The sequence below is a fragment of the Mus pahari genome, chromosome 17, assembly GCF_900095145.1.
Source record: "Mus pahari chromosome 17, PAHARI_EIJ_v1.1, whole genome shotgun sequence".
Classification (NCBI taxonomy): domain Eukaryota; kingdom Metazoa; phylum Chordata; class Mammalia; order Rodentia; family Muridae; genus Mus; species Mus pahari.
Window position 1 is genome coordinate 26,056,617 of NC_034606.1, and position 9,912 is coordinate 26,066,528.

A 9,912-nucleotide genomic window follows, 5' to 3' on the forward strand; every position below is an offset into this window, starting at 1 on the left:
GGTTACCTCACTCAGGATGATATCCTTCAGATCCATCCATTTACCTAAAAATTTCATAAATTTATTGTTTTTAATATACAGAAATCCATCAATGTAATCCACTATATAAACAAACTCAAAGACCTACCTCCTTCTACCCACATGCAGACTCAACAGGAGGCCTCATCGCTCTGATAAGAGCTGCAGAGAATCACAAACGACACCTAAACCTTGCTGTCTTCTGATGTGGGACAAGTGCAGTCTTCCAGTTTGTTATGCTGAGCCCCAGTTATCCTCTGAAAAAGTAATAAAGGATGCCCTGTAGGAGATTAGTGATCTTTCTACTCTTTAATGCTGTACTTCCCCCCCCCCGCCCCGAAGTGGATGCTATTACCAGAATGACTGACTTATAATAGCCTCATAAATTAGAATAAAAATTGTTACTTATTATACTTAAAGCTGACCATTTTTTTCTGGTAATATCTTCTGGAGTTTAGAGTCCCAAATAGATTACATTTTATCTTGGAAAATATCTTCATGCTGAACCATCATCTCCCTATCCTATGAAGAGTATGTGGTGTCTGATTCATGTTAAAACAACTTCATAGTCCATTTTAACTGCAGAGGGTTAGTTACATAGGTAGGTATCTATGTTTTGGTATCATTCACCAGTTAAATAGCCATTGCCAAACACATGTTTTATTAGGCAAGGTGGAGCCTGCCTGTAATCCTTACAGTTAGGAGGCTAAAGCAGAAGGATTACAAGCTTGAGGCCAGCCTGGACTGCACAAGAAGTTCTAGCACATACAAAGTGAGGTTTTATCATTAGAATTTGCATATTGTAGAAGAGGAAGGAAATATCCCAGTGGTATAGAAGTATTTATAGCATAGAAGTATATAGGCACTTAGAAAAACAGAAAACATGATTATATATCAAGTCGTATAAAGCAGTGAGTCTCAGTATGCTTTCATCCACAAACACACTTTCTCAATCCTATGTCCCTGCCCATTACCCATCCTTATCACTGTTTTCCTTCCCTTACCTCACTTGTTTCCATCCTATTCCCTCAGTCTTCCATCTGCCTTCATTACTTTCTTTTCTTTTAGATTCTACACATAAGAGTAAACATTCAATGCTTGCCTTTTTGAATCTAGTTTACTTTGCTTAACTCAATGGTCTCCATTTCTGCGCAAATATTATTTTACTTTAAATAAATGTTCTATTAATTCTTTCAGAAATTTTACAAATATTTTGATCATATTTACCTCCAAATTCCCCATCCTTAACTCCTTGACAATCTTACTCCTCCTAACTTCCAACTTTATGTTTTCTTTTTCTTTAATAGCATATCATCTGCAACACTCTTCTTGATGTCAACTATACTTCAAGAAGTGTTATTGACTTATCAGGAGCCACACCATTCAAAGAAACCAGACTGTCCCCATCCTAGAAGCCATAAACTCTTCATAGCTCCTTAGTTAAGTGTAGGAGCTCAATAGCTCCTCAAAAACTCCATGCTGGAGTGTTGACCTTGTGTAAGTCTTATGCATGAAGCCATGGGTCCTATGAGTTCAGGAATGTAAGGGTCCTATCATGTCCAGAAGACATGGTTTTGGTTCTGTACCCCACAACCTCTAGACCCTACAGTCTTTCACTTCCTCTTCTCTGATGGTTCTGAACCTTGAAGGTGTATGGTAATATAGATGTCCCCTCTGTGGCACAGTCACTTTGTCTTTGTATTTTGACCAGATAGCATTTCTGTGTTAAGGACTGTCCTCCAAACAAACAGACAGACAGACAGACAAACAGACAGACAGAAAAGCAAAACACCTCCTAAAAACCTTCTCTGATAAGGTCTAAGGTGGGAGCTGTACTAATCTATAAGTATAGAGATATGAGTTGATAAGGCATTTTGTTATTAAATCCATTTAGCAAAATAATAGCTGTAGGTTCATTTTCAATGGCTAAATAACATTCCAGTTTCCTTTTAGAACTATCCATATATCAATTAGCATTTAGAGCTATTTCATGACTTGCCTGTGAATAGTATCTTAATAAAAGGCTACCTTTGATTTCTTTAGGTATGAAACCAGGAGTGATACAGCCATGTCACAAATTGGTTCTATTTTGTTGTTTGTTTGATTTGAGGCAGGGTATTCTAGCTTCATATCTTTTGCTATGATTAAATGCCCAACAAAATGCTACATAGAGGAAGAAATGATTTATTTGGCTGACAGTTCCAGATGAGAGTCCAGTATTGCAGAAAAATCAAGGCAGGCACTAAAGCAGGTCATATCAATATTCAATGTCAGAGTGAAATAAATGCACTCATGCTTCCCAGTTGCTTGCTCAGCTAGTTTTCCTTACTCTTACAGAATTCCGGGTTCAATCTAGGGAATGGTATCCTACAATTAAACAACCTACGGACATGTTCATAGGCCAACCTGAGCTATATAACTCATCATTGAGATTCTCTTCTCATGTGATTCTAGGTTGTGTTAGGTTGACAGATAAATTTATATAATACACAGTCTCACTATGTAGTTCAGAACCTATTTCTTTAGCTCCCAAATTTTCGAGTTATGGGATGCCTCATCCATCCTTCTTGGCTGGATCACAGTTTTCTACTCTTCACATTATCACACTGGTCAAAAGCACTTCCTGTTAGATAATGCATTACAACAACTCTGCATGTTAATACACCACTTCTTTGTTGTTGTTGTTGTTGTTGTTGTTGTTGTTTTTATATATCCTTAGCCAGTTAGCTGACATAGCATTGGAGAGGGAACTTCTACTGCCATGCATTGCTATTGATATTTCTAAGCAAATGTGCTAAACAGACATTTTCCCCTTTCATGTCACCTTTTACTCTTGTTACTTAGAATTCTGCTCTGGTCAGCATAAGTTACTTGCTGGGCAAAGAGTATGCTTCAGTCCCATCAACCAGTTGGAGTCTGCCTTATTCCCTGGGATTGGTGCATGGATTAAAGGCTTGTGTCACAGGTTAGAAGGTTTGCATACTTTGTTCTATATTTGTTTGTGGACTAGGAACATGAGGGCTCCCTAGATGAGTGGACCCTTGAGGTTGCAATATAATCTTTAAAACTTCCAGAGATGACTGATTTTATTTTTAAACCTGGTTTGTGGAAATCTTAGCTTATTCAGAGTAGTTTATGGTTTGGCATTTATTCAGAAGTAGGTTTAGCTCATTATGGAAGAGACATTTTACTCTTGTGTTCATAGATCTGTATGGAAGGATTTTCAGTAGTCTACCTACCCAGTAAGCTGTTTGGATTGTTTCTGAGTTTTTCTGAAGCTTAGTGAAAGTGGTGTGTTTAAACCCCTACATTTAACTGACCCAGGGCAAGATTTTCATGACCACCTCTTCCTGATAATTTCTTCTACACTTCCTGTTGTTATTTTGCTTGTATCTTGGAGCTCCCAACATTTAATTGTTTTCTATGAAGTGCTCCAGGGAGTTCACTAATATCTTTATCCCCTTAGATCTTCGATCCAAATGACATCACGCTCCTCTGGCTATGTTCTTTTTCTTTGTGGCTTGCCATTTTCCTGCTTCCTAGAAGGTAGAAATGAAAACCTGTGTTGCCTATCTAAGAAGAGAATGGCAGTTGTAGTCTTCCTTGTGCACTGTGTCTGCTAAGGAATCTTTGGCTGAAAACAAGCTGTATTTGGGAAATTTCAGAGCTCTGATATTCTCAGCCCATAACACATGCCATAATTAAAAACTCGGTGATTAAAGGAAAACTGCTTCCGCTTGGCTACATGTAATAAAGTTCCTGCCATGTGGGGCTGAAGAGGGTTCCATGTTGCAGGGACTTTTTTTTTTCAGTAAGACAATAGCTTCAGACTAAGAGAAGATACTGTCTCTTTGGTGACTCTGTCCGAGAGTGTTTACAGCACTTCTGCGATGTGGAACTATAGTGGGCTCTGCATAGATGGCACTAACTCTTACTGTTTTTGCTATAATGTAATACATTTCCTTGAATATTTATTTTTCATTAAGATCATTTTCATAAACTTAAGATTGTTCCAACTTTTTGATAAACATTTTTGCCAGTTAATTTGTTCTTAGAGAAAATGTCTGGCCCAATGGCTTCTTTCCTGGTCAGAACACTTACTTCTTTTCATTAAGACTTGTTTCCTAGTCATTGATTCTTAATCTGGGGCCTAAAGAGAACTCTTTCTTTCTTTCTTTCTTTCTTTCTTTCTTTCTTTCTTTCTTTCTTTCTTTCTTTCTTTCTTTCTTTCTTCCTTCTTTCCTTCCTTCCTTCCTTCCTTCCTTTATCTATTTTTTAGGAATCTTAAATTCTAAATAATAAGGAATAAGATTTTGGAATTTGAACATGCAGACACATTTTTTGATATAAAAACAGAGAGACTATTTGAGGGAAACAGACAGAGAATGGGTATGAGTGGGAAAGTAGCTGGGCAGGGCTGGGTTGGGGAGAATAGTGGAGTAGGATGAATAGGAAATATATATTAGTTGGTGTCTTAGTCAGGGTTTCTACTCCTGCACAAACATCATGACCAAGAAGCAAGTTGGGGAGGAAAGGGATTATTCAGCTTACACTTCCATACTGCTGTTCATCACCGAGGAAGTCAGGACTGAAACTCAAGCAGGGCAGGAAGCAGGAGCTGATGCAGAGACCATGGAGGGATGTTCATTGCTGGCTTGCTTCCACTGGCTTGCTCAGCCTGCTCTCTTATAGAACCCAAGACTACCAGTCCAGTGATGGCACCACCCACAAGGGGACCTCCCCCCTTTATCACTAATTGAGAAAATGCCCCACAGCTGGATCTCCTAGAGGCATTTCCCCAACTGAAGCTCCTTTCTCTGTGATAACTCCAGCTGTGTCAAGTTGATACAAAACTAGCCAGTACAGTTAGGTATAAAAATGTCACAATGAAGCTTATTGCTTATAAGATAATCTAAGTATTAATAATAAAAAGAACCTATGTTGAAAAGACTCTGTATACTTCCTGTTAGTAGACATTTCATCTAACCCCACTTTATACTTTCCCAACCAGTATAGAAACTTCACTAGAAACTTCAAACTATATATACTATATTGTGTATTCTTTGGATGATCCAAGTTTCTAGGTAACCCAGCAGAAAAGTATTAGCAATATTTTTCTGTATCATTATGTCAACTTAAATAAAACTTTATCTTAAATGTTAAATCTTACTTTTTTCCCCAAACTAAACTGGAGAGATATTTTCAAATGGACTATGACAACAGTGTAAACTAGCAAGAACCTAAGAGCTAATCCATCTTATGACCCAACCTACTATAGGACAAATTTAATTGACACTACAAATTGTATTTACAGTGGGTGAAGGCTAAATTGTATTCCCCTTTGAAGAAACAAAGAGAAGTTTAAAATCCTAATGTCAGCATATAAGAATAAGTCATTCTTTGAAAAGAGAGTTATTGCAGATATATTTAGCTAAGATGAGGTCTACTGGAGGAAGGTGAGATCTCCTTCAATATGGCTGCTACCCTTTAAGGAGGTTGCTATGCTAATATGAGGCACAACAAGACTACTACATTAAGTGGAGAAAAACTGGTTTATGCCTCTACAAGCCAAAGGATGATAATGTTCTCAAAAGATCAACAGAATTAAACAAAAGTCAAGAAAGAATAAGCCTATAGCCCCGTTGATAGCTCATGTTCATATTTCTAGCATTCTGAACTTCTAGGGAATAAATTCCAGCTCTCTGAAGACACGAACCAATGCTACTGTGCTGTGTTGTAGCCTTAGCAAACTGATATAACCTTTGAAGAATGATAGTCCATGTTCAACAACTGAGAAGACAGGCAAATGAGACTGGGGCACTAGTTACTTTGCTGGGGAGGCATCCAAGAGCAGGTAACAAAAGACAATAAGTGGAAACCTGAAAGAAAAAAAAATGTATCAGTTGAAACTGGAATGTGGAGATGTACAATTTCAATGGTAACCATATCAAAGTCAAAATAGTATTCAAAGGAATACTGCTGAAATATATAACTGAAGCACACTGCAAGAAAAAAAAACAGGCTATTTGAGATTATAACTGTTTTGTGCAGATGGTCCCATATATGAAAAATGAGGCACAGGCTGGAAGGAAGGGGACTGCCAGCAAGAAAAGGGGGGAGTTTTACTGAATCTTTAGTAATAATTTGCAATTATTTGGAAACAGTGGTAAGAGGCAGAAAATCTGCTATTTGAGTTCCTTAAAAGATGGGGAAGAGGTAAGTAAGGAGCTTCCAGAGGGGAGGTCTTGGGCTACTTACAACTTGTAGAAAAGAGAAAGTCAAGTTAAGCAAGAAAAATCCAAGGGAAAGGGTGTTCTTGGAGGATTTCGTGGCTGTTTTTTAATCCTGTACAAGAATCAAAGGGCACAAATGCTGACAAACCCAGTATAAATCAAAAACATCTTTGGTGGAAGCACATTTGACATTCCCAACCTTTCTCTTTGCCTCAAAACACAGTGTACTTGAAGTCATTTCTTTCTTATGATCATGCGGTTGGCAGGAAAGTCCATCCTGTTTCTACTAGTCATCGCTGTGAGATCTGACTGCATCTCAGCTGCCCACAGCACAACCAAAATTCAGTATTCAGAGAAAGAGCCCTACTAAGTGCATCTACCTTTTCATCATCACAGGGAGAAAAGTCTTAAGTCACACCATGGCAAGTTGGTGATCACATGACTTGGAAACGGTAGGTGGGACTGAGAGCAAGGGGGAGTAAGCATATGACTGAGGACATGTGTATGTACACATGAGACGGTGATATAGAGTCAGGGTTTAGAGGGTGCTGTGGGATGTGAGGCATGGGTGCAAAGACTGTCCTTAGATTGAATATAGTTCTTCACCAGTGCTTAAATGGTTGCATAGAAACTGAGATCACACACTGCTTTTCTCAATTATTACTTAGGAAACAATGAAAGAATAAACAACCATCTGTGTCCTGCTGCCCTTGTTTGTACAAAGGTATGGCCTGAACATGGTCCTTGCTCTTAATGAAATTATGTTTTCCAACTTCCCTTGGCATCACATGGGTCATAACTAAGTACTAGACAGTGCAATATCTGAAGAACTGGTGCCTGGGCCTCACATGGGGCTCCAGCATGATTTCTCTCACCCTTCCAGATGACAATGGCAACCATTACAATGAATTTGGAAGCAGCCAGTTATAAGTGCTTGAACCATTGTACCCCTATTACATGAGTAAAAATTACCATTGAGTAAGCTATTCCATATTCTCTTTGTTCATGCCAGTTATCTCTCTAACACAATGGGATTAGCTATAGTTATCTCTGTAGTAGAGCCATCACAGCTGAAGCAGTAAAAATGTGTAGAGTGTTTTGTGGCAGGCAGGATTAAAGAGCTGTGAATGTCCTAGGTGTTCTGATTCTCATACTCAGTACTGTGTCTTGATTAGGGTATAATTTTTGTTTGCTTGCTTGCTTGTTTGCTTGTTTTTTGAGGTAAATGATCAAATTGGGATATCCAGTTTCACAGCTGGGCAGAGGACCACATTCACAATAACAACAACCTGTGGGTGAGAAGCCCAAATTGCTAAAAACTCAAAACTTGACAGTCCCATTTCCAGCAAATGTTGGTTTTTTTCCCATATGTTTTATTTGTAGTCCAATCAAATATTCATGGGAAATTTCCTCATTATCTCATGGAAAGTCTTAACGATGAAAACCACTGTTTAATTCTCCAGAGATTAGGGGAGCCAGCATACTGATTTAGTGCTAACCTCATTAGGGCAGGGACTGCCAAAGAGTGGATTAACAGCAGGATGCGCTACACAGTTAAGTATCAAATTGTCAGCCAATTAGGTGTTCTTCGTGTGAACAATGTATTATTTTCATATATCAGATACCAGATCTCAAGCCTTGCAGTATCTTTTTAATTCTAAAATATGTGATTAACCTCAATTGTACTCTTGTACATAATTTAAATTCTGTGCTAAAATGGAAATAATCTGTGAATCTGAAATTGCTTCTTGGTTCCACAGGGGATTTTGCAGACGTGCCTATGTGGATAAACATTTGGTGATAAAGCAAGAGTTCTGCCATTGCCACTAGAGTGGACAGACCAAGGGAAGCCAAGACATTTGCTGACTGTTTGAAAAGGTCATCTGGGTTAATGTCTCACACTCTACCTTAGTAAAAACTTACTGTCATGAGTCTTGTGTGTATTTAATTTGCTCATTCATTCATTCGACAAGACTGTTCATTCTTTAAGTCATGGGCAAGTTAATACATATGAAAGGAGAATTGGAAATGTGAAGAGGAATATGTCCTGGGTACACAGAACATTAAGGCTTCAAAGAAGATACTCAGGAAATTTTAGATAAGGTTTATCAAAAAATGACAGGATGCATACAACTTTCAAAATACTGTAATCCTGTTCAAACTGTAAACATTAAGTATTCTTAGATAAGAAGATCTTTGAACAGCATGGAATCTGTTACCCAGCAAAATAGGAAAAGCATCTTTAGTCCTAACTTCATGAACTCAACAATGTGTAAGAAACAACAGACAGGTACCTTTCATCAAGACCATAGTGACCCAGAGAAGAAAGTTCTCCAGCATTAAAGAATGGGCTCCTGTAGAGTAGAGAGATGCTGTGTACAAGGACTCATAGGAGGGACATAGGCTGTTGGCTTGGCATAGGGAAATACTAGCCAAACACATACACGTCTTTGAGGTCAAGCAAGTACTTGGAAAACAGTATGATGGAAGGGTAGTAGAGTTGGCAGTAGAGGGTGAGTGTAAGCAACAGAAAAATAATATAATCTTCAATATATATCATATCACAACATAATATGATGTGATATATATGGTCAGCCTTCATAATCATGAGGGTGATAATATGCTATGAACTCAGGATTGCTATTAACTCAATCACATGAAAATGTTGACAATTACCATAAAACAAAAAAAATGGTTTCTAGAAAAAACTGAGAATACTTCCTGTAGCATCACATGACTAAATAATCCATGGATGATGGGATTAAAAGCAAAGGGCAGCACAGCACCCCACAGTGCTATTTGCTTTCAAAAGTGTTCTTAAAGTTAGCTCATTTAAAAGATACAGAACATATAATCCTTCTCTGTGGATTTAGTCATTCCCAGTTAATCCTCTCATTGTGTTAAGGTTTGAATTATAACTCTCCAGGTAATTATGTGGGTCTTAAAAAGTGACCTTTAATTTAAACTAAGTCAATCTAACAAAATTAAAATATTAGTACCACTTATTATTTCTGATCCTGGGCAAGTTATTTAGCTTCTTTAATTTCTTTTTTTTTTCTCTATAGAATGGAAACAATGGTGGTTCCTATATCATAAATTTTAAATAATGAATTAACTAGTATTCTATAAAAACATTTAAAATAATGCATAGATGGCACAAATAAAATGTCCACGATAAACATTGTTATTAAAATTTTCTGTTGTTTATTCATTGTTATTATCTTCTCCTTATCAAGACCAAAGAAGAAGCACTCAACTTTAAAACCACACTACCTTGGTGTACTGTAGGTTGTCTTTAAAACCACACTTTCCAAACTAGATTACATATAACATTAATCTCCAAATATATTCTGGAAATTAAAAGGTTACTGTATTACTAGGCTAGAAGAGATTAATGTTTCTGTTCTGTTTAATTTTTTATTGTTATAATAGAATATCCTGAAAGAAAGATACTTAGGGAACAAAGGGCTAATTAGGTCACCCGGTCACCATCCATCACTGAGGGAAAGTCAAGGCAGGAACTCAAGAAGCCAGTTACATCATATTCATTGTCCAGAGCAGAAAGAAATGACTGAGCTCATGCTGCTTGCTTGCTTGTTATCATTCCTTACTATTATACAATCCAGGGCACAGCCTAGGGAATGGTGCTACCCATGATAAC